Below are 25,576 nucleotides of genomic sequence, written 5' to 3' on the forward strand. Positions count from 1 at the left end.
GGTGGCCACAGCACTTCCTTTGCTGTTCTACCAGCGACTGCTCCCCCATCTTCCCCACTGCCTGAGTGAGCTCTTCTTTGAAATGTCAGCTGGACGGTAGCGGTTTTCTCTTGATTCTATACTCTGAGCTGAACCCCGATCTCCCAGCTCCCGTCACGGCCCTCACTCAGACTTTAAGTGCATTCCCCCTAATGTGGTTGGGCTCTGTAGCTTCCATCTGAATCTCTGTTGGGTGCTCTCTACCATCTCTGCATCTTCCATATCTGTAGGGATGTGATTTGGTGTGGTCAGCCTGCAACCACAGGTAAGGCATTGTGGCAAGCTGGCAGGGAAGATGAGGTCTGCCCTGAGAGGGAGGGATCAGACACCACGCCTCCTGCTAGGGGTCCCAGGCCCTTGTCAGCTTCTCTTCTCAGGCTCCAGTGACCTGCTCTGGCAAGTGTCCAAATTCTGGGATTTTTAAATTTCTCATCACCTTCCTCTCTATACATAAAGACAAGAGGATCATTTATCCCCGCCTCCTGTTGAACAAAACATCCCTTCCCTCAGAGCTATCTCCTCTGTTTTCCCAGGTCTTCAGGGCCGCGCTACCTCAGGAGTACGACTATCAACACTCACCCAACTCCTCTTCCCCCTACTCCGTGCCCTTGTGAACCCATTACTCCCCGTGTGACGTGAGCACCTCATTGGTGCTCCCAAATATGGCAGGGGAGGGAGCGCCTGTCTCCACCATTTGGTAGCAGGAGAGAGAGAGAGGAATCCTGTTCCTGTCGCCACCTTGGCAGGTGTCAACTCCTCACAGCTGACTGTAAGGCATCTTTGTGTACAGCCCTGGCAGTACAACCCTGTACCATGTACCGCAATGGGAATCCTTTGCAGATCCGGTCGGGTTCCCTTTGGTAACACGTGTTTCCAAGGAGCATAAACATCACCAGAGAGACATGATGCTAACCTCAGCTTTTCACTCAACAGCATCCTGCTTCCAGCTCACCCTGCAACTGAAACTATGCTACTAAACTGTACCTGTTGGCTACATCAGTGTCTCAGGCAGGTATCTCTGTACGTCTTTGTCCTGACCACTGTCTCCCACAGGAAACTCACGGGCTTTGACTGACAGACTCGGATCTGCTCTATCTCCCACTTTTTCCCTTAGCTGTGGGGTGCAGGGTTAAGTCATTAACACTCTCTGGTCTTCACCTATAAAATGACAATAATGTCTGCTTGCAATGCCTTCAGAAGCAGGAGAAACCTGAGGTAGAATCTGTAGTTAGGGCTTTGCTTTCCTAATCAAGAGCTTTTTCTCAGAAATCCAGAGCACCGCTCTCCCCCATGACCAAGCGTGGCCAACCTTGAAACACGACTACAAATAATCATTCAGATGCAGAAACCCTCCCGGCTTGGCTTGCCCAGCGGAGAGGAACAAAGTGACGGGACCGGGGGAGTAGCTGGGGTCTGGGGGTCGGGGTTGACCTTACACCCTGGGCCTGTCCACACCTCCCCCTTTAAACAGGCACGCTGGAGACTATGTTAAATGAGTCACAGCTGGAATGTAGGCCCACCTGTCCACTGTGGGTTGTGCTGGACGAACTGGACAGAGGGTTTCGGAGTCTCACTTTCTCCTCAGCTGATGCACTGCACCTCAGGCTTCCTTCTTCTTTCCAGTGAGGAGCCTGGACGGCAGGGGCGTTAGCAGGCTCCTGTGGCACCTGCCAGCGGCTACCAGGACTGATTCTCCACAGCCCCAGATGGAAGGGATGACTGGGGCTTACTCATTCAGGGTTGGTGTGAGGACACAAGGGCCCAGCCTCTCACATGCCGCTGTAAAGAGGGTCACAGAGAGATCAACAAAACCCATGCTCCTGAGGCGGGTTCCCGACAGGGCTGGGGCTGATGGCTTGCAAAAACGAAGGCGACTCCCTGGACCTGCTGTGGCCCTTGCAGTATCCACAAACCCATTCTCTTTCCCTGTAGTAGCTCAGGCTTCTTCTGAGGAGAGAGTATGCTTAGCTCAGGGTTCCTTTATTTATTTATTTTTTATTTATTTATTTATTTATTTATTTATCTATCTATCTATCTATTTATTTATTATGTATGTATGTATGTATTCTATCTGTGTGGATGCCTGCAGGCCAGAAGAGGGCACCAGACCTCATTACAGATGGTTGTGAGCCACCATGTGGTTGCCGGGAATTGAACTCAGGACCTTTGGAAGAGCAGGCAATGCTCTTAACTACTGAGCCATCTCTCCAGCCCCCTCCGGGTTCCTTTAAAGTTCCAGAGACAGCCAGCCATGCTGAATGATTAGAGGTACCAGCAGGGCTTCCTCAACATCCTTCCCTCTAAAAACCAAAGCGTTCTTCTGAAGTGAAGCATCATGGGAGAAAGCAAGGCAGAAGCATTGTGGGAGTCCAGCCTCCCTAGGGATGCTTTCTGTCCTCAGATCCCACCACTGAAAATCGCTTCATGGTGAGCAAACTCACCTGGGCACCCTGGCCTACAGCCTACCTTATATGGTTTCCGACTCTCACTATTAAAAGCCTGGACTGTCACCATGTACTGGCTATGCGGTCTTGAACATACACACAATTTCAAGATGTATGCAATCCCTAGAGCTCAGTTTCCTCATCTGTCAAATGGGGCAGAAAATACATATTGAGGGTTTATTTTAACCAGGCATTGACTCAGTAGGGGTGATTCAGTCAAACCTGCCCCACCTCTAATGCCCAGCATGCTAAAGGCTAACTACCACCCAGCCCCTTAGTTGCTCACTCTGGTCACCACTAGATTCCCTCTGAGGTTAAACATTACTATGAGTGTTGGTGATTCAAAAATAAAAGCCCTTTTCTTATCTGTGGAGTACATCTGTACAGAAATCAGAGATATGAGACTCAACGAGACCAAGGAATTACGCCTCGCTGCAAATGTGCCCAGGGTGTGCATTCTGGCTAGCATCAGCCCCATGTTTCCATGCAGAGCGCATCTGAGATCTCCACTCTGGTCCCAGCTGCGACCCATGGGAATGGGGTTTTCTTGCTCTGTGCTACAGCAGACACGTGGGAAGTGGGTGAAGCCAGCCTGAAGCCAGCCTCACTAGGTGGTTGGCACTACGCAGAAACTATGGTCCCGTCTGCAATGGCTGTACCTAGTGAAAGCTAACAATGAGACTTGTCTCTTTCCTAGACTGCCAGCCCCTTAATGCCCCCAACTCAACAATGCAGACTATAACTCTGACACAGAGATGTAAACTTCAGCATCAATTATCCCTGTGTCCCAGGATATCTATTTTCAATCACTGAGAAACTGATTTCATTTCAATAAAATGTGTCCAATAAATACTGGTAGAAGTAAAGCCATGGGAAAGGCATTCGGATGCTAACAGCAAGTAGACAGGAAAGCAGGCATCCCGGCACTCTGCGTATAGAAATGTCTGCTCTGGGTGTCAGCAAGATGTCTCCGCAGGCTCTCAACCGCCAGAACCCACCCAAAGGTGGAAGGAGCAAACCAACTCCACAAAGTTGTTCTTTGATCTGTACATGGTGCTTTGCAATATGCATGCGTGCACATGTGCACATGTGCGCACACACACACACACACACACACACACACACGCAATAATGACAGTGATAATGAATTTAGAAATGCCTGCTATGCAGCTCTCTCTCTAAAGACAAAGCCCTTCTGCTGTCTCTTCCAGCATCTTCCACGAGCAGGGCACTATCCCAGGTTCCTGGGCTATTTGGGGGAAATGAGAGATTTCAATTCCTGCCTTCCTCCTCCACACGTTTATAGTTGAAAAGCTAGCAAAGTGAGGCTATATATAAGCTACAAAGATACACTTGGCCAAAATGAGAAGTGTTAAACAGGAACCAATCACAGTGGCTGCCGGCAAGCCGTGGTGGGAGGTCACGTTTGGTGAGGTGCTAGGAAGGCTTCTCTGGGGAAGGATGGCCGCTGAGGTAAGGTGTGGAGAGAGAGCAGCATCCAGCAGTGAGGGGGGATGGAGGAGCATGGGGGGTGAGGTACCCATAGGCATGCTTATATGGATCTGGAGAGGAGGAAGCTCACAATAGAGCACAGGATGGCTGGGCAAGGTGGGGACAGCCAGACATGCATGGCAGGGAGGACCCAGGCAAGGAGCTTGACCCAGTCTGGGGGTTGGGCAGGAAGCACAGTCTCTATGTTTTCATAGCAGAGACTGAAGGACTTCTGGCATTCTGGCTGGATCTATTGGTCAGACTATGGCGGTCACCCCTGCCCTTTCCCAGGTGCATTTGGTGATGGTACCTTCATTCTCTGACTGGGATCAATTTCTCCTCATAACCACTGAGTACCTTCTGGAAAGCTATATCCTGTCTTCTTATTTGTTCAGGTGCTCCGTGACCTTCTGAAAGACTGTAGGACAGTAGTTTCTCAATCTGTGGGTCCTGCCTCCCACGGGGGTCACATATCAGATATTTACACTATGACTCAGAATAGTAGATAATTACAGGTAAGAGTAGCAGTGAAATCCCTTTGTGGTTGGAGAGATCACTACAACGTGAGGATCTGTCTTCAAGGGTCGAAGTGGTTGAGAACCACTGCTTCGGGGAGTTAAGGGCTGGCCTTTGAGAAGCTCCCAAGGTATGACTGAATTCCCAGTGGGGCACCCAAACCCAGCAGGCCCTTTCTTTCTCTTGTTTTTGCTGTGCTCTGTGGTCCTGACACGGTCTGGTTTAACTCAGAGCTTGCCCTGGGCCTCACACTAGGTATGAGGAGCATGCAGCATCTCAGTCACAAGTTGGGGACAGCTGTTGTCACTCTCCTTTCTCCTCCCGCTCCGGGGTCAAACGCATTCTTTCCCAAGTCCCGTCTCCTCCAAAGCCACGCCACAAACATCCCCAAGTGCATTTTTAGGTTCTTGGTATAAGCAAAGATTAAGAAGTGTTTGGCTGAGCAGAAATGCTGAGAGCGACCAGGGCATGCTCTCCTTAGATGACCTTTGAACTTCTTCCCAACTTAAGGATGCAAACTAATCTTCACTTTCACCTCAATTCAAGATGCTCTCCTTTCAGGGCTCATCAGCAGGCGGGACGCTGCCGGCTGGCTTGTCTCCACCACTTCCCGAACTTAACCACAGTTCTTCGCTGTGCACGTCTGTCCCGCCCTCCCAGGCAAACCATCTTGAAATGACTCCCTTTTCAATAAAGATTTCAAAACAGCTTCCCTGAGATGTGGTTCACACACGACACACTCCTCCGACTGCAGAGCCCCCAGCTTCAGCGCATTCCCAGGTACGCGTGCCTCTTTCCAAGTTGGCCAATGTTTGACAGGTGCCGTCACCCGAGAAAGGAACCTCACTCAGAGTGCTTTTAGCTATCAATGTCTACGTCTCAGCTCACCTACCCAGTCCTTTGTAGCTACTGATCTGCTGTACACAGCTCACAGATTTCTCCATTCTCATCATCCATTGACGCAGAGTCATAAAATATGTGGTCTCTGGGACCTGGTCTCTTTGACCTGGTGTGTTTTAAGGCCCATCCATGATACATGCTGTAGTAGCATGTATCAGTACTGTGTTCATTTTTATGGCTGAATTCCTTTCTATGACCATATCACAAAAGTTTATCCATTCAAGCACTGACGGATGTTGGCGCTGTTCACTCTTTCTGGCTGATGAGAATAACGCTGCCATGAACATCACACAGACATCACACACACATTTCCTCAGAAATCATTTACATTTTTTTCTTTGAGTAACTTTTCCCAATAAGACAGTAATAACCATCGTCACAACAACCAAATTATAGTGCGATTTTGTATCAACTTCCTTTTAGGTGGGAGGTTCATAACACTCAGGAGATGATCAAAACTTACGTGTCGGAGAGCTGAAGTGCACAAGATTCACCAGGCCCCTCCCCAAGGCTAAACAAGCAACAGAATGGCTGAGGAGCCGAGACTTGGTGATGGCCCAGCCGCCTGTCAGTTGTACAGGGCACTCCAGGGTTGCAGCCTTTGGGCTGTCACCCGGGTTAGGGTAGGCTTTCTGACAATTCAGCTGCCCTGAATCATCCATATTTCTCTCACCCCTCACTTGTGCTCTATACATAATGTGAACGGACCCATTGCTTCGCCAAGTTGGACGCTGGTAGAATGGTTCTTTTCATCGGACCCTGGTGTCCTATCTGGAGCGAGTAGTTCTTTTGTCTATGTTCCCCTAGGGAAAATGGTCATAGCATGTGCTTGTCATTTACCGTTAGGAGTCATGGTAAGTCTGTCTCACTGCATCCTCAGACATCAGATGCTGGAGATGCTTGCTCTCTGCAGAGGAGGAACCCAAGGCTGACGTAATCCAGTGACAGGGGACAGAGGCATACTCTATGCCTTTCCTATTTGGCCCTGCTAAGCAAATGTGGATCACTCTAAAGGATATTTGTCTTAACAGAACCAAATATGAAAAACATAAAACCGGGCCCTGAAAACTTGCTTCTGCAGGGTCCCATACCCGTGAGCCTTATGCTCCCCATTTTAGATCCACTGGTCTAGAAGGTGACGCTCTTCTTCAGAACTTGCACCCCAAGTTCCCCCTTGTTCCTAATGACCCGACTTCAGGACAGGAAAGCACCACGGCAAAGACACGCATGCAACAGTAGATGACAACTCTTAGGTTTGTCCTAGCACCTTGACAAAGCCCTGGGGCCTGGTGTCCACACGGAGCTGAATGAGAGAAACCCTGACAAACAGTTAAAGGGAATTCAGTCTTTACCTGAATCTCCTACGTTACACTCACTTCCAGGAAGACCACAGCAGCTCTTTGTTCTGCACGTGGGCAGATCTCAGGGAGACTGGGGTCGGTACTGCAGCCAAGGTATTTGCACCCTAAGCTCATCTTGACTTCTACCAACTCTCCTGTCCTTTGTTCTGTCTTTCATTAGATTCTATATAGCAAGTCATACACAAACTACACTGCCTAAGATAAGAATTTGACTTTTATGGAGCATGGAGCAGGAGCCAGGGAAGGCTGGAGCCGTAGGAAGGAGGGGTGGTGAAGAGAGGTCACTGTCACATATATGATCACACGTTACTTATTGACAGGGGTATGGTCTAAGATCATATCCCCGAGTGACTTTTGGATATGGGTAATATAGTAGCCTACTGGGCCTTGGGCTATAAAGGGTAAACCAGCACAGGATTTAAACAAACACAAAAGAAAATAATGCAGTCAAGAGGTGCAATAAACATGAGCTGCGTGAGGCTCTACTGGCCCGACACAGTGTAGCATTTTCTAGTAAACCTTATGAAATAAGAACAAAGGCTACACATCGAACAGGTGACAACAGTGGATACACATCCTCGCACATTCCTTGGCTATCGTTATCAAGTGTAATAAAGTCCCCATAACTGCATGTGCATAAACGTCCAGGTGACTTTGCTTACACGAGCGGCAAGCATCCCACAAACCCCTGGGCGACACATCACTCCTCCACACACTGGAAGCCCCAACAAGACGACAGCCATTTTTCAGCTGCATTATGATGCCGCGGCACCACTATCCTATCAGAAAGCACTTTCTCATAGAAAACCTGTGGTGATGACGACATTTCTTCTTACGGTGCGTTTATTTCCCCCCTTCATCTTTTTCAATTAGCAAGACTAGGATAACTGTAAGTTTACTCAAGGTCTCATCCGGGTCATCTGACCATCTGAATACTCGAATAGCACGTGACACAAATGGATACATAAGAGGACTGTGCACTGGAACAGTAAAACAGAAGAATAAAGAATCACCTAGCGGTGACTCCTACAGCATCCATGGCTGGTGTCAAATAAAAGAGTGAATCCTCATTATTATATTTTAATTATTATAATTATTATTATATATAATTATTATATTATAATCCTCATTATTATTATTATTGCTTTCTTCTTTTCCCTAAAGTTAATCTGCCATACTCAACAGTCTTCCCAGTATGTTAGTGGTAACTGAAGACATGTACAGGACAACAAAATCCTTGAGAGGCTGGATTCCAGCTTTTGAGCTGCGGTCCACCAAACTCAGGTCCTGCTGACTGGTTTCAGCTCTCCTAAAGATGAGCAGATGTCAGAGGGTGAAGGGCAAGGCTCTGGCAAGAGGCTCAGTTTCCAGACCATTAATGATGTCTGAGTCCTTGACACCTTTGGTGTGGCAACCTCAGACAAGCCACTTGGCAATTCTAAGCCTCTCTTTCTTGTGAAATAAAGGGAATCTCCCAGGGTTAGCTGTCTGTGTGCGCAATGTACATACTTTACATATGGGCACCCCAAGTAGCAAGCCGTCTGTGTTCACTGACTTGGTGCTGAGGGTGGCTTTGTGGAATTCTGGCCAACACACAGTCAATGCAAGAATGAGAATCAGCTCTGTGATTTAAGGACTTCAGGATGACTGGGGTGAAGTGAAAGAATATGCACCCCTTATTTGGAAACTAGCAGAGAGCCGGCTAATAGCTCAGGACTCATCTGCCCCAAACTCATAAACTCAGATTTCTGTCTGGGTCTCTGAGCATCACAAGGATTTAGAAATGGGAGTGCTTAGATTTTAAAGATCATCTGTCTCTTTCTGTATCCTCCCTCAACCCATCACGGATCTTTACTTTAAATGAATTCTGACTTGAAAACCTTAAGTTATAAATCAGATAAAACCAGGCCTGTCTCCTTGAAGAAAGAGCCCAGGAGAATGGGAAGTCTGACAGCTAGAATTTTCTTCCTGCCCTTTCTCTGTGACCCCGAAAGGACACCAGGGGCCCCCAAAGAATTACACCACCACCACTTCAGCCCCAGACCCTCACAATGTGTGTGTTTCCACACTTAAGAGGTAAATGCCTTCAGAGAGTAAATGAACAAAGTTCTAAGTAGTAGAACCCTCTAAGAACAACTATAAATCCCCCATAGTTCCCTACCTGGGGAGCCCATGACCCATAGGACCTTGCCTTGGTCTACCTCCTGTATCCCTAAGACACAGCGTGCTAGACATGGAGCGGGGAAGACGCTTGTCTAGGTAGATAAGGAGGACATCACAAATATTAGCTGATTTCAATACTAAAATGGGACGTTCGTACTTTGTATGTAAATTCTGGCCCCTGGTAATCCACTTCTGAAATCTTGAGGTGGGGACACTTGAGTTCGACCTCATGTCACCTTCACGCATGACAATTATAGGTAACTATACAGCCACAGTCATAGGTCTCCTCATGTTTGGAATCATTTCAATTACATTTCTTAAAATAAAAAAGTGAGGGTCTGGTAACACATCCCTATGGTAGAATATGTGTTTAGTATGTGTGAGACCCTGATTTCCTAAGCACTAAAACAAATTATAACTTAAAAAAATTCAACCTGGTCTGTCTTTCTTCTTACTTATCTATTCTTCTCTTTGTCCTTTGGCAATGATGGAAGAAGCATCCTTCGTAGACCCCCTCCTCACATTTCTAGTTCAAACTGCTTTCACCTCTACCATTCCAGAAGGTCTGATCCCTCCCCCAGATGATAGAAGTTGAGGAGCTGTTTCTTGGTTTTGAGTCTTGAAGGGGCAGGATTCTAGAGATGCAGAGGATTTTCAAGGTTACTATTGCTGTTCAGATGTCTACACCGCTACTGGTATAAATTGTCCCCCACGAAACAGTCACCTTTAGAACGCCCTGTTGGACCTTGGAATCATCTTTAAAAAGAGGATTATCCCTGGTCTTAGGTATGGCTTTCACCTGCCTTGAGCCTTCTGTCCAGCATGCTAGGGCTCAGATAACCTTATCTCCCCCCCACCATACGCTACAACTCTCGTGCTTCAAATGCACGAGGGATTCGGGGAGTCCTGGGAAAGGTGGTTCTTGGCTTCTGCATGGTCGCCCTCATCTGGGGATGGGGAAGGACCTAAATGTCTGCTGTCTAGAAATATGCTCAGTGCTGCCCTCCTTTAGGGGCTCAGGGTACTGGTCTATCCCCATTCTCTTTTCCAGGATGAACAAAGCACCTCAGATGATGCTACAGCTAGGTGGAAAAGCCATGGGTCATATAAATCTTTCTCTTGAGCAGAAATACAGGTGTACACAGATAGACACTTCTGGACTAAGTGCCTCCCTGTGACTGGCCTACGCTGGCTATCAAAAACCCACCTAGTCTCTTCAGGCGAGGTGGGTAGAAGGCTTGTCTGACTGGCACAAGAAGCTCCATGTCCCCAGGCTCCCTATGGCCAGTCTCACAGGCCATGTCCTTTGATTATCCCCTACTTTAGGACATGCACGTATATAAGATACATACACAGAGAAAGAGAAAGAATCCATCCACATACATATAATCATAGATATCCTGGCATCTGCACTGATATTTCTCTGCACGCAAACACACAATGATACCCATAAACATGCACAGACACCTGGACTGACACATAGGCACATGCATGCTCACAATGTAACACACACACACACACACACGAATATATCTTCCAAGACATACGACCACTTATAGACACACACAGACAGACTCAGAAAGGACACACATAAACTCCCTTCCTGGAAAAACAGATTGTGTATAAGGTGGACACACCTAGGAAGGTTATGAAGAGAGTCTTGGGCTGAAGAAATAGATCAATGGTCAAGAGAGTGTATCTTCTTGCAGAGGAGCTGAGTTCATTTCCCAGCCCCCAGGCTGGACATCTCATAACCTCTTGATGCGTCTGGTCTCCAAGGGCGCCTGCACGCACATGGATAATCAATGGGGTATGGCCCCACAGACACATAATTAAGGAAAACAAAAATAAGTCTTAAAAGAAGGGAGGTTTAAAAATGAATTCTTAAGCATCTATTCTTTTTTTAAAGATTTATTTATTTATTATGTATACAACATTTCTTCCATGTATGCCTGCATGCCAGAAGAGGGCGCCAGATCTCATTATAGATGGCTGTGAGCCACCATGTGGTTGCTGGGAATTGAACTCAGGACCTCTGGAAGAGCAGCCAATGCTCTTAACCTCTGAGCCATCTCTCCAGCCCCTTAAGCATCTATTTTTAAAACTCCAGCTACTTCCCTAGCAAAGGCTCCAGCTTGCATTCATGCTTGGATCCCCTCCTTTGCTCTCTCCCCAGCAGCCCGCTAGAAGATGCCCCTCAAATTATCAGAAAGGCCATGCTGACTCTACCTAATCCCACCTCTAGACTCCCTACACTGACCAGTCCAGATTGATCTGCAGTCACCCTGCTGGGGGTCTTATTCATTTCATGCTCACCCCGACTTCTGCATACCGAAGGGAGTAGGATAGAAATTAGCTTTAACCTCTGACTCTGTCCCTCACAAGCCCAAACTCCTAAATCCGGCAGAACCTTAACCAAGAGGCATTCTTATTTCATCCTGGCCAAAACGAATGCCTCTCTGGCACTACCAACTCCTACTGCCTTCACCTTGCCTGGTACCTCCATGACCACCTCTGGGGATAAAGTCACTGCTGGACACCGGGTACTCACCTGTGATCTACACTCTCCACGTATTATGTCACCCAGACTCCAGCGCTCTTTTGAGGAGAGAGCTGTCATTATCTTCCTTTCTGGGAGGTGGACTGAGGCTCAGAGGGGACACGGAACTTGCCCCAAGTTGTACAACAAGGATCCTCCCAGGACATCTCTGGGACTTTTCTATCTTGGTCTTTTGTAAATTCCACATTACTGATTTGACAGTCTTTAGTATGGCTACAGGACCAACCGACTAAGACGAGCATCCCCATGGATTTCAGGAGGCTGTGGGGGAGGTAATAGGGCACACATGTTGTGCATACCACTGCCTATGACTGCTAGAGAGCCTTCCTAACCTTGGAGAATGAGGCATTCTGGGCTAACCGATCATGTGAAATTCCGGCAGTAAATGAAAAAAATAAACACAGAGTTGAGGATATAATTCAGCTAACCTCACTCCCAAATGAGGCGGATTCCAGATAGAAAGCAGATTTTCATATTTACTGTATGTGACAGCTGTAGGCACTAAATGAATCAGCTGTCTGTCTCCATCACCTTGTTCCTCCTGTGCTGAATGTATCTATCCCTGGGGTTGTCTATCTTCCCATTCCAGGAAGACAGATCAGGGTAGTTTCAATTATTAATTCCGTGTTTGGATCACAGCAACACCAGTTCCAGTTCAGTGACCTGCAGTGCCTATTGATTGGAGTGATGAATTATCTACACTGCAATGTATTATTAACTTTATTTTGTCTCTTATTCCTTCTGCATTCATGCATCAAAATAACAAAGCACCATTCACTGGCTAAAAGGACCCATTTCCCTTCTCATATTTCCCGGGAGGGGGCCACTGACACACCCAGGGAGGTAATTACACAGAGCTAGGGATGGGGGTTGGCTATTTAGTATCGATGAATTCTTTATCTCAGCTGAGAATACAGGGGAGAGGGTGAGATCTGAGTGGGGAGCAAAGGACCCTGGGGGGCAGTTAACGAAGGCAAGTGAGAAGTAGAATCCGGAAGAGTCACTAGGAATGAAATAACCTCCACCTAAACCCTGAGCTTCCTGGAAACGTTGGTTACTGCAGTAACAGGAGAGGTAAGGATGTTGGCGCACAGTCAAGGGAGGGGAACCTTGCCGATAGTTGTTGCAACCTTCTTTGGTCTGTTCTGCTTGCTGCTGTATCTCTGGAATATCTCCTGATGCTCTCTGGACACAGTCTGGCAGAACCTTAATCAAAATGCATTATCTTGTCCCAGCCAAGTACAGAAGCCAAGCCAACCCCACAAGTCTCCCTCTGTGGCATATGAGTCAAAGGCAAAGGGAAGGAAATGGGGATAAAGGGGAGCCCCCATTCAGCAGCACTATTGTCTGGGCGTGACAGTTGAGCCAGCCACTCTCAATACACTCAGAAGTTGACTGGCTCCTTGGGACTACAAGACTTTCTTCTCCACCTTCCCTTTCAGTCTCCACGCCCTGCCCCACATGCTTTCAATACAATTCTTTATTTAATGAATTAGACGTGGGAGTGTTTTGTTACTATCAGCTGGACAGCCCCGGCTGAGTAGCTAAAGGTCTTGGTTTTATTCTGTCATTGAGGCAAAGAGGGAGGGGCTGCAGTCAGATCTTGCCTACAGCTCCTTCGATAGTTACAGTCTCCTAAAAGGAGAGAATAGGTGGGGGCTGGGAAGGTGAGAGCCACGCTGTAGACTTGCTTCCTCTCCATTTTCAGCTGGAGCTGAACCTAACCTCCCAGCTTCCTCCAAGATTCCTGTCAAGGCAACTCCCAAAGCCAGACAGTCTGAAGAGATGCCACACATAAAGGAAGACCTCAGCATGTACTACTGCCCGGGGTCAAACGCCCATCGATGAGCCAAACCCTAAGAGGAAAGGCGAGACTCCCAAAGACCTCCCAGCTTGACGGAGAAGAAACTCCTCTAAACGCGCAAGTTTCCATGTGTGGATGGCTGGAGCATCACATGGGACCTCATTCCTAACTTCATCAGTAAGTGCCGCGCCTCAGACTGCTCCCACGTGGGACTCACGGCACACACGCTACCCTGGCACAGAGCATCTGTCACCTAATGGCTCCCCTTCATTCTCCTGACTCAGACATCAGCATTTTGGGCCCCCCCCCGCCGCAAACAGGCCCCAGCTGTGAGGCCTAGAGATGGACACGAACTGATAGAATCTAGTTTTACCTGTCAACTCAGATCCTTAGTGAGAAGTAGAACATGGCTCAGCTATGCCCGAGAAACGATTCTCTTTCCAGAACTTTGCCAAATAAGGAGAGGAGGATCAGAAAACCGCCGTGATTAGATTATGTGGAAGAGGGTCAAAGATTAAAAATCCGCTGCCTCTCATTATTAGAAGAGGGATGACAGATTCAGACCAGAGCACAAAAGAAAATACATTATTTCAAAACAGGATATGAAACCCAGTCCCAGGCGATTAGTCTCTGTTAAGTAAATTTACTATCTAATCTTTTAACTGTCTCCCGAAATTGCTGGTCCAAGATTCTCTCCCTGGGTTGAAAGCTTAACCTTGGAGGCCGGGTGGGTGCGGGGTGGGTGAGTGCCATCTACTCCGGGCTCTGTCAGAGTGTTAATAGAATGAGGGAGTCACAGCTAACAGGAATAGGGACCTGGGGGTGGCTGGAACAAAAGGGCCTGCCAGCAAAATGCACCTTGTAATAAAAACAGGATGTGTGCACCACAGAGCAACTCAACTGCCGGATGGACAGGATTGGAGGATGGGGAAACTAGCCAGGCATTGGTTTCCCAGGCATCAAAGAGGACACAATTCTTCAACATCACTTTAGGCTCATGGTGGGGGAAACAGAACTGTAGTCTTTTGGACTCAGCCCCCGAGGGGCTCACATGCCAAAGAACCCCAAGCTCTGGATTTGTGTTCAAACCAGATCAACCTTCAATGCTTTGACTTGAAAGGAAAGCTGCTAGGCAGGCCAAATACCACAAGGCCTGCTTGGGGCCCAGAGAGGACGAGATGTGCGCTTGGAGGCCAGACAAGCTCACAGCACCATCCAAGCAGAGAAAAAAACAAAGAGGGATCAGGACACAATGAACAACAGGATCGATTTCTCAGCATCTTTCTTGGCTTGGGCACCACGGTCAACATGGAACAGGAGTCCCAACAGCAGAGGTCACGAAGCCCAAGCAATTCCTTCCCTCCTGTCGCACAGGAGGAACTCTTTCTGCCCTCAGCTCACTATTTTCTCTTTGTCTGTTTAGTCTAAAAGGCTGAACTGTGGCAACAAAGAAAGTTCTCTCCAAGAATGAGTTTTGCAGAGAACGCGCTTCAGATGAGCGTCGTGGACGCAGCGCGCTCTGCACAGCCTGCAGAATGGGGCATGTGTTCAATTCGAGGGGGGCTGGGCTCCCCCAAGGAATCCAGAGGCCCTCTGTTTGTGTGATTTATCCCTCCTGGAAAATCCAAACATACAGATGTGCCCGCTGCTGTGAAAGCAAGGGCCGGCTCAACACAAAGCTCACCACAAGCCACGCACCCTCAAACAGGCTTTCTCAATGTCCACCTTTGTGGGATTCAACCAAGGCAGAAGAAAGGAGGTGCACGCAGCTCTGCTGGGGGTCAGCGGGCATATTTTCTCTCTCTAGCCTGAAGAGCCCTGAAAAAGGCAGAAGGAGGATCCGAAGGTCTCCCCGAGCTCCTGGGATTTCAGAACCACATAATGTCAGTGTGTTCAAGAAGCAACAACAGAACTGTGAGGCTCCACCCTGTGGAGAATGGGCCCCACCCTGAGAAGATTCTAATCCAAGTGCTTTTTCTCTTGGAGTCATTTATTTCGGTGAGGTTTTATTCTGATACAGTCAGGAAGAACTAGACCAGCTCTGCGTGCCTTCCACATTCCAGCCCCCACACTCCTTCCTCCTCACTCAAAATGTACTATGGAGCGGTGCCCAGGCTCGGAGACTTGCACAAATTGATGGAAATGGCAGGCTAAGAAATGAGTTAAATTTTCATGCATGTTCCAACACATCTGAGGTGAAGGCTGCTCCCAAGACTAGGAACAAGTTGAGGGCTCAGAAGGCATGACTTCATCAAAGGCCTCCAAACTGCCTTGTGAAACAAAAGCTTCTCCTTCCATCCCTGAATGTTATCAACAAAAACTGAGGTTTAGGGACTCGAAGTCATTGGCCAAAGAGTGAGGATTAGGACCAAGGACTGTCTTCCTGGCTCCTACAGTACTTTCCGACTGATGCAATGCAGAAAGGCTTAAAAAAAAGATCCCCAAATGTTCTGTAGCCTTTGATCCAGGGCTACAAGGCCATGGACTGAAAGGAACCGTCATGGAGGCAGAGATACGTTTGTTACCCTATTGAGGCCTGCAGGACTTCAGAGAAAACAAGCCAACAAACATGTTAGTGGCCACTTAAATGCAGTGGATTTTTTGCCGTCATTGAAAACGCTGGGCCAGGAGGCTATTTATTGGCATGGGGGAATGTTTGTGATGCCACAAAAGAAATGAGTATGAACCTAAAAGTTTGCCCAAAGTAATGGTTATAACTGAGTGTGGGGGACACTTCTGTAATTCCAGCATCTGGGTGGTAGAGACAGGAAAAGCAGGAGTTTTCAAATCCTGGGATTCACTATGGTGAGACCCTATCTCAAAACAAAGCAAAGGAGAGAACAATCCAGGAAACAAATAACCAAGCAAAAAGCCAACTGGGAAAAAACGGACACAGAAGGGCTTCTTCATTTTATTATGTTTTATTTTGCTAGAAAGACATTAGTTGTTAAAACAGTGACTCTCAACCTGTGAGCCGACCCTTTCACAGGGCTCTCATATCGAATATCCTGCACATCAGATATTGACACTATGATTCGTAAGAGTAGCAAAATTACAGTTATGAAGTAGCAACAATTTCTAGTCTTATGGCTGGGGTCACCACAACACGAGAAACTGTATTAAAAGACCGCAGCCCTAGGAAGGTCGAGAGCCACTGGGGCAAAAGAAAGCAACTTTCAGCAGTGGCGTGCAGGGCACTGTTTAGAAGCTGTCGCAATATCTAATTTTTGTCATTATGAAAAAGACACTGCTATGGGGCATGAGTTACTTGGCAAATGTTTATCAGTACACACATGATCTGAACTGCAAAGTGGGTTTTTTCTTCCTTATCCACGAGCACACAGTGAGGTGCATCTAGCCAGGGTCTAACACGAGATCAGATTTTGGTAACTAGGAAGGGTCAAGGCAGGCAGGGATAGGATCTGAACAAAAGCGATGCAGACGGAAGGAGGAGGCAACCGTTTCAGGACTGTGCCAAGGTCAGAGGCATCAGAGGAAGAGGCAGTGTGCCCAGCGTGTGCCAAGGCGGGCATGCGTGTTGCATGCACGGAACCTTTCTCACGCCCATCAAAATAAATAAAATGAAATAATACAAACGCTCCGCCAGAGGCACTGAGAGCAGATACAATCAGCAGGCGCTGATCTCACCAGCACTCCTGACTTCAGTTACTGTACAGCAAGCTGAACAGGTTATCCGGGACCGCAGGCACTGGGGCCCACTCCCCTTCCCTGCCCTTTACTATAATAACCTTAAGTCTTAATTTCTCGTGCGATCAATAACTCCATGCCTGGATTCTTGAAATACATCATCTGTTCTCATACTCCTCTGATAAATGGTTTGAATCAATGTCAGGCGTATTCTTCTTAGGGCTCTGGCTTATTGTATCAAAGACATCTGCTTCTCAAGGATGCTTCTCAGACCCTGGATAGTTAAGGGCCCTCAAGGCTGGAGCAAAGACTGAGGCCCCTTAGCTCTTGAGTGCCAGCCACTGCCCACTCCATGAAATGTGTGTTGCTGGCCCCCTGGGGACATAAACATGCAAGTTGAGCGTAAGTGATAAAGAAATCTCTATCATAATCTGACACTGGCACACCCCAATATAATATTAATCACCTAGGCATACCCTTCCTGTGACCCACATGGCTCTGTGATTCTTTTCCTTTTGTCTAATTCTATACACTCTAATACTTTTCAAATACAATTTTATGCCTGTAGATTCCTTATTCGAAATTTGTTTCTATTAATGTCATTCCTCTTTCAAAACTACTTTATTGTATCTTATAAATGTCTATAGACTGTCTCTCATCTGTCGGTGGGGCATTCTAAGATGACTATGATAACAGGAACACACCATAGATAAATCTGAAATAGCAGAAAGGAATTTGAGTGCTTTCACCATAAGGGAATGGCAAATGATCAAGTATATGTCTAACCCTGATGTTGAATGTCACACCATGTTCACATGTAATACAACAGACATGTATTGAACATTACATGACACTTCATATACCATTTTTACATATGTTAAAAAATAAATTAAGAAGAAGTGGGGGAGGGAGAGGGGGATGCAGTGGATGATCTACCTAATTACGTGTGAGGCATTAGAACGTCTGGGCCTGCGGCTCTGGGCTTAATCCTAAGGGAGCTGGCACAGGGGTTTAGCTTTGGTCTTGGACTGAAGCTCCAGTTGAGTGACCCTTCAGAGGATCATCTGAGCCTTCTGAGCATCTATCTGAACTCAGCAGGAAGGAGATCAATGGACTGGAAGGACATAGGGCAGTAATCTCATTATTTTGTGCCAAGGGATTCCCAGCTCCAGTGTTTAATATTTAACTATATTCATCACGTCAAACACAGTAATCATCCACAGTGTACCTTTACAGTTTGTAATGTACACAACTTGTTGGCCTGTGTAACTATAACCATCAACGTTCAGAGTTTATTTCAAACCATCTCTGCTATAAGAAACTTTGTATAAAGGACGGGGTGGGGAATATGACCGCCCTTTAGCCTCATTTCTTTTGAGAAGATATAATGTACATTGTGAGTCCTATTATGTAACTCTTGGAATAAACAAATCTGAAGGGCTGGAAGTAACCTCACTGCTGACCTGCAGACTTGGTGAATGGATGCCGCAGTCTCCACCTTGCTATTCCCATTGGAGATGCATTTGAGAATCAAAAGGTCTGTCTGAATTTTCCGATGCCCACTGTCTCCAGAGAATGCCGTCAAAATACCACTATCTGTCCAATAAAGTGCTTTGGTTTGCAGAGATCACACAGTCATTCCCAGATTACCTAAAGCTGGGGATTTCCCTGTCTGGTGCCAATTTATCTTTTCCCATAAATCAAGAGTTGGCTAGTGCTGCAGTTCTCTTCACCTAATCCTTGCAATTCCTTCCTCAGGAATGATAACATATCTCCTTCATCAGAAATGCTGTGAGTGCTTCATGGGACTCTGATGTCTGGATTCCCTGATGCTAAAATCTTTTAGGGGAGGTGGTCCAGGGTGGTGGAGAAGAGCAAACATCATTCCCATTCCTTGTTCCACCACCGCTTAGCTGTGGGCAAGCCTGTGTAGCCCACATGCTCCATGCGTTCGCATCTCTGTCTGCAAAATGAAATTTACATAGTGGGACTGGGGTAAATTATAAAGCATTTACATGCTGGGACCAAAGCAAAGGTCCACTGCTCTAAGTGTTTACTTAAGGAGGTATAAACTATTTCCAAGAAGTGTTTTGAAGTGTGTGATGTAGGCAGAAACGAAAACAAACAAACAAAAAAAGAGTCATGACAACTTTTTACTTTCTCAAATAAACCAAATTCTCTAAATTAGAATTGAATTGAAACTACATTAAAGCCTGGAGCGATGGCTCAATGGTTAACATCCCTTGCCACCCTTCCAGAGGACTGGAATTCAGGTCCCAGCATTCACCTTGGGTGTAATTGAAACTCAAGGGGACCCAACACTTTTTCTTCTGACCTCCTGGGTACTCACATGAATTTATGATTGCACAACACACACACACACACACACACACACACACGTGTGCACGCGCCATCGTTTTTTAAAAAGGCCATGAAAGAAATAAGAAAAAGCCCATCACTTTAAAAAATAATAAGAAATTGAGAAGTTGACAGAGAAAATACTGTAACAATAAGAGCAGAAATTGTAAAATGCACTTTTAACAAAGTCGACTATTACTTGACTTTGAAACAAAATATGACAAAAGAGAATGCAAGGTCCTTGTGAGCAGGGGCTGCGAGTGTGGTGTGGGGCGGCCGGGTTTGCCTCATGCAGAGCTCCTCAAATTGCATGCCTCTCCCTAACAAGGGAACTAGCTATTCAATCTGCATTTCCTAAATGAGAACCAGCCACCCCCTCAGAATTGCTCAAATTCAATTAAGTCACCTGGCAGGCTTCCTGACAATACTTTCCCTCTCTTGGCGACTTTGGCTTTTCACCTTTATCGTCATGGACCACCATGGTGGCTGGGGAAGGCAACCTGGCTGTGCAGGGCCCAGCAGAGGATAAAGCCTGTGGAGAAAGCCTGTGGAACCCTAGGGAGATACCAATGTGAGATGTGCTTTGGGGCCTAATCACCTCTTGCTGGGAGGTCAGGGTGGGAGATGGGAGAAAGGAGGGGGGAGGAATTTACAAAGTTAAGTGGACTTATCAATTCAGGGTTGATTGTTCCTCTGCTGTCATCTTAGTTACTCTTGACCAGAGCTCCACAGCACAGATCATTACCAAAGGAAGTCAGGGAAGGAACTCAAACAGGGCAGGAACCTGGAGGCAGGGGCAGACTCAGAGGTCATGGAGGGGTGCTGCTTACTGGCTTGCTCAGCCTGCTTTCTTATAGAACCCAGGACCACCAGCCCTGGGGTTAGCACTACCCACAAAAGACTGGGCCTTTCCCCATCAGTCACTAGTTAAGAAAACACCCTAGAGGCTCACCTGCAGCCTGATCTTATGGAGACATTTTCCCTCTCCTCAGAAGACCTTAGCTCTGCCAAGCCGTCATAAAAATCCCACACAGCTGTCTGCCCCCATTCTGAACTGTGAGGTCCTTGATAAGACCCTCCCAACTCTGCACAGTTGAGGAGTGGCTATAAAAACTAAATTCCAGAAATTTTCTAGAACCTCCACACACAGGAGAGGATAAAGAGGAGAGCATTGGGAAAGCAGGAGTCTTCGGAAACAGCCAAGTCATTGCAGAGAATGACGTCACCTGACTGAGTGCAGTCCTCCCGGCTAGACCAGTTTCTGCTGCCGCCCTGCTTCTGCACTTGTGGGAACTCCAGTTCTTGGCTGCAGACTAAAGCTGGGCTTCAGATGGCCTTGAACTTTGTGAACCACCTGCCCTAGAGGGAGGACCCACTTCTGTCCGAGGCTTTCCCCTGAGTTGAGCCAGGAAGCGCTGTCCCAGCTCCCAGAGTCATTCTGCCCATTTTTCTCCACTTCACACGGTCTTAGGAAACACAAAGAGATCAGACTTCAGGCAACTACAAACTGTCAACAGCAAACCCTCAGGACAGCAAGCCTGAGGTAGGGACACTGTTTCTGGCAAGTGAAGGCTGAACCCTAGAGCAAGGAGATTCTGGTGGCTGGAATTGACTTCTGGTTGGTTGGTTGCCTCCCCACTGTTCTCCCCCCCCCCCTTTTATGGCTGTGCTACCATTTTTGTTTACAAACCCATGTCTGCCCTATTTCCATTCCTGTGCATAGGTGGGAAAAGCATGTGGCCTTGGGCACGGCCAATCAGAACATCTTATTCTCTGTCACATGATCACTGTAGGTGGGAAAAGCATGTGGCCTTGGGCTTGGCCAATCAGAACATCTGATTCTCTGTCACATGATCACTGTAGAAAATGGACAGGACTGTGTCAATGGGATGAAGAAACAAAGATGCTCATGGGGAGTGGGGCTGCTAGGCTGCTGGGATGAGCATGCTTACCAGGGCTCTCTCTGGGTACAAATGGGAGACCGGAAGTGTAGTGTTTGACGTCCTAACTTAATCACGCCTGATTAGATCACAGCAGGCTTTTCAGAGCGTAGGCCTATCTTCTTTCTCAAAAGTCAGTTTGAGTTTACTCTTCCCTGGGACTTTGGACCAGACAGGATAGAGAAGTACCCCTTTATTCATGAGGAATCTGCTGCTCCAAGACATCCTCCCTGAGGATGCCTGAAGCCATGGGTAGTACCAAACTCTATCCAGGCTGTTTAATCCTCTATATGCATGCCTATGATAAAGTTGAATTCATCAACTGAACACAGAAGGGGATCAGCCACAGTAACAAAGGGAATATTTCTAACAGAATATTGTATCTCTGTGTGGATGTGATCTACCACCCCCCCACACTGAATATTGTACAGTACGCTTTCCCTGTTGCCAGCACATTACTGAAACCACAGAAAGCAAAGCCGTGGACAGCGGACTGCTGGAGCCAAGCCTTTCGAATAGCATGCCCTGCCGCACAAAGCAAACGTTTTACTAATTTCCATTCAAGATGTGGACAAGGAGTTTTTTTCAAAGGAGACACACTCAGTTCAGGCCATCATTGGAATCCTTTTCACAGTATCACTTGTTTCCTTTTGATTCCCCCAGTCTACCCTCTGATGGTGCCAGACACCGCACAGTTCAGGTCTATAGTATGAGATAAACAGAAAGACAAACAAACTCCATGTGACAGGTAAGGAAACTGGGCGAGAGAGCACAATTGATCTGTCTGAGGCTGGATCTTGGAAGGATCCCCTGCTGGAAGAAGGGCAAGCAAATACCTGGAGTGCTGCGGCTGTTCCTTTCAACTCCATCCCAATCCTCTCTGTGGAGACTATAGGCTGGCTCCCAGTCCACACAGCCGGAAGGGGAGGGAGAGCTTCTCTTCTTTTTAGATATTTATTCTAGTTTATGTATACACATGCATGTACATGCTTTTCCCTATATGTGTGCACATGTACCGCATGTGTGTCTGGTGCCCTAAGGGTCAGAAGAGGGCATCTGGTTCTCTGACATTAGAGTTATGGTGACTTGAACCACCATGTGGGTGCTGGGTCTCCTGCAGGAGCAACAAATGCTCTCTGTCTCTCTGGTCCATCCCTCTTTCCTTTGTTTGTGGTGTTTTCTAATACCGTGGATAGTGTTTAGGGCCTCGCGCATGCTAGACAAGTACTCGACCAGTTAGCTATATCCCAGACCTCACTGTGCTTTTTGTTTCTGAGACAGGATCTCACTATGCTGTGCATGCTGAACTTGAACTCACCCTGTATTAAAGGCACATCTTGGGATTTGTTATCCTCTGGTTTCTACCTGTATTTCTCTACTTACAGGAGGATGCCAACATCCCTGGTTGGAGAACACTTTCAACACAGATACCAGCTGGATCACCAACGTGAAGACCCTTGTTTCCCTCGGTCTTTCTGCCCCAACTGCAAACACCTTTCCTTATGGCTTGTTGGACTTTTGCCGACCTGCTTTGAATGGATCTTCTCACCACAGCAATCCTGTTTCTTTCAAGCATTAAGCATTGGGTGGTCGGAAAGACATGGGTTCAATCCGTGACTCTCCCTTTATTATGGTGGCCACCTCTCTGTGATTTGTTTCCTCGTGTATGAAACGGGGGGGGTCATCAGAACAGAGTTCACAGGGCTTCTACAAATGAATCAGAAGTGGATCAAACACTCCAAAAAAAGTTTAGTCAATAATCATAGTGGTACTCGGTGTAATGAAGACATGGCCACAAAGTGAAGGCCCTGTGAGCACATTGTCCATTGGCCACTAACCCACGGGTCCCCAGTTGTTTCTGGATTCCTCCTCATCCTTCACTGGCTAGTTCACAACCTGTCTCCTGGCTTACTCTCTACTTCTGCGGAGGGCCCCAACTCTCCCTCTCTGCTCTGGACTCCACCACCTTGGGTACTGGAGTCTCTCCTGATGTATCTATAAATTCGTCAGGCTTATTTCTTGAAGAATGACTTGCTCCTCTCAGCCACTCCACTTGACTTTTTTCTGTTTGTGCTGAGTTCCCCTGGAGGCCAAGGGCTTTCGGGTCAACCAACTCAGGTTTGAAACCTTAGCTCTGTGCCAGGTGGTTGTGAAAGAGGAAGTCAGCCTTAGTCCCTGATTCCTTATCTGGGAACTTGGGGCAATCATAGTGTTTGGGGCTCACGGTGAGAATGCCGTAGGGGTGAGGCATGCAGAGGGGCACATTCACTAACCTGGTCTACAGAGGAAGCCGGGTCCTTGCTAATATGATTGGTCTTCTTCCCGCAGCACTGAGCTCACTGCCTTCCCTACTGATTGTTGCCCAGAGGCGATTCTCATCTCTGTCTTTTCTTCCTTGTCCCACATGCCTGCTCACGGCCACATGGTGGCAGCCTATCCAAGAGGGAGGAAGTTTCCAGTTGCAGACTAAAGAGATGAAGGTGATTCTCTTCTTAAAATACCATATCCAGATACTTATTTTTAATTTTCCCTTTTTGGTGGTGATTGTAGGGGTTTGTTAAATCTTTCTTCCAAAGGCTCCTGATTCTATTTCTGGGAGTTTTCTTCCTGTACATATTGAGCTGAGGCAGAATGAATCAGCCCAGGGCTTCAAGGTGTTATCTTTTGAGGAACATGGTCTACCCTCACTAACCAACAGGCTCTAGCAGGAAGCCCACTGCGGGTGATGCCCGTGTTAAGGGGTCAGGAATGCTGATGTCCCTAAGGTGACCATTTTGTCTGGAACTTTAGTGGGGATGAAAATCCCCGTGTCTTGGACAATCTCCCAGTCCTAAGCAAATATGGATACTTGGACCTTAGGAGATTGCTGCTATACTCCAGCTAACACCGCGGGTATGGCTCTCCTTCCTTTCTCAATGACAAAGACACACAATGTGCCCCACAAATTCTCTGTTTGAAAGGACCACAGACAGCATTCTGATTTCAAAGGGTCGGGTGACCAGGATGGGTTTGACCATCATGCTGGGCTGGTGGGGAAAGATCCAGAACTTTGAGTCTTACTGACAACCCTTCCCCAGGACTTCCTATCTCCTTGTCCCAGAAGGAGGGTGTGTCATGGCTTTCTGAGCATTCCCTGAAAAGGACTCCAAGGACACAGTGACCTTGAGCAGGCTGTGATGAGAGAGAAGATCTCACTTGAAGCAAACTTCCAACCGCGTACTTAGAGGCACAATAAGGTGCTCTGCGGCCCACACACTGTCTGAATGAGGACTCTGAATAGAAAGCTGCACAGGCATATCCTTTGCCAGGCCAGAATACAATCATCTGGGAAATCCTTAAGGCCAGCAAGAATGCAGCAGCACCAGAGAGGCCTTTCTGGAATGGGCCTCCCAGAGAAAGCAGGGACCTCTCCAGCAACCTCTCCGGTACCTCTCCCCACCTCCAACTGCCAGCTGTTTGCCCTCATCCTTCACTTTAGCAAACTTTTCTGCACGACTCTCTCGGTGAACGAATCCTGCTGGAGCAAACTCCTGCTCTCCGAAGGAACGGACATTCACTTCTCCGCAGCCCTGACCCCAGGAGGCTGCCAAGACACACCGCCGCATTCAGGGGTTTTATGAGAAAGCTCCCCCTGCAAACAGGAAAGCTTTGCAAAACAGAGAGAAAGAATGGCCCTTTGACAAAGCCAGGGGAAGCCAGCAAATCCAGGCATGAATGAATAACCTAAGTATGAATCTTTAAGAAATGATCTTTTGTTGTTGTTGTTTTTGGTCTAAAAAAAAAACTTACAAAACTCTTGTTAGCAAGGAAAACTTTTTAAAAATGGGCTTTCCAAAACAAACTCTACGGGGAGTAAAAATAACTGCAAGAGGAAGGGACCAGCCCAAGCCATTCTGGAACCAGACAGAATTACCAACTCCACTAGGACAGTAGCCCGGCTTTCCAGCAAGTCTTCAGTGGCCTTTGCACACTCGCCCCCCTCCCTGGGACAGTAAGAGGGCGACCCCGAGGGGTGACAACTCTCAGCTATCTTTCTGCTTCTGCTCCAGTTTCAGGCGTTCTGTGTGTGAGGTGCTACGTTCTAAAAGAACCGGGCGACTCTGAGAAGAAGCAAAGAGAGAAAAAGCTGGACTTCCATCCACTTCAGACTGAACTCCTAAACTCAGACTTGAAACCTCTCAATCTGGGAAGCACTGAGTGCCAGTGTGGCAGACACAGTGGAAAAGCCCACACCAGAGTTTCTGTGATGGCCTGGGGTCAAAACGCACGCAGGCGAAATTTCTTCAGCCTCCATGCATAAGGTGTATACAAAGCATAAATGAGCCAGGCGGTGGTGGCGCACACCTTTAGTC

General features: G+C 47.4%; 1 protein-coding gene across 1 annotated transcript in view; it reads right to left on the bottom strand.

The window, feature by feature from the left end:
• The window catches only part of Slit3 (slit guidance ligand 3), a 597,834-nt gene that overhangs the window by 284,320 nt on the left and 287,938 nt on the right, over window positions 1–25,576 (bottom strand). The window lies entirely within an intron of this gene.

The sequence above is a fragment of the Myodes glareolus genome, chromosome 9 (assembly GCF_982192425.1).
Source record: "Myodes glareolus chromosome 9, mMyoGla1.1, whole genome shotgun sequence".
NCBI lineage: Eukaryota > Metazoa > Chordata > Mammalia > Rodentia > Cricetidae > Myodes > Myodes glareolus.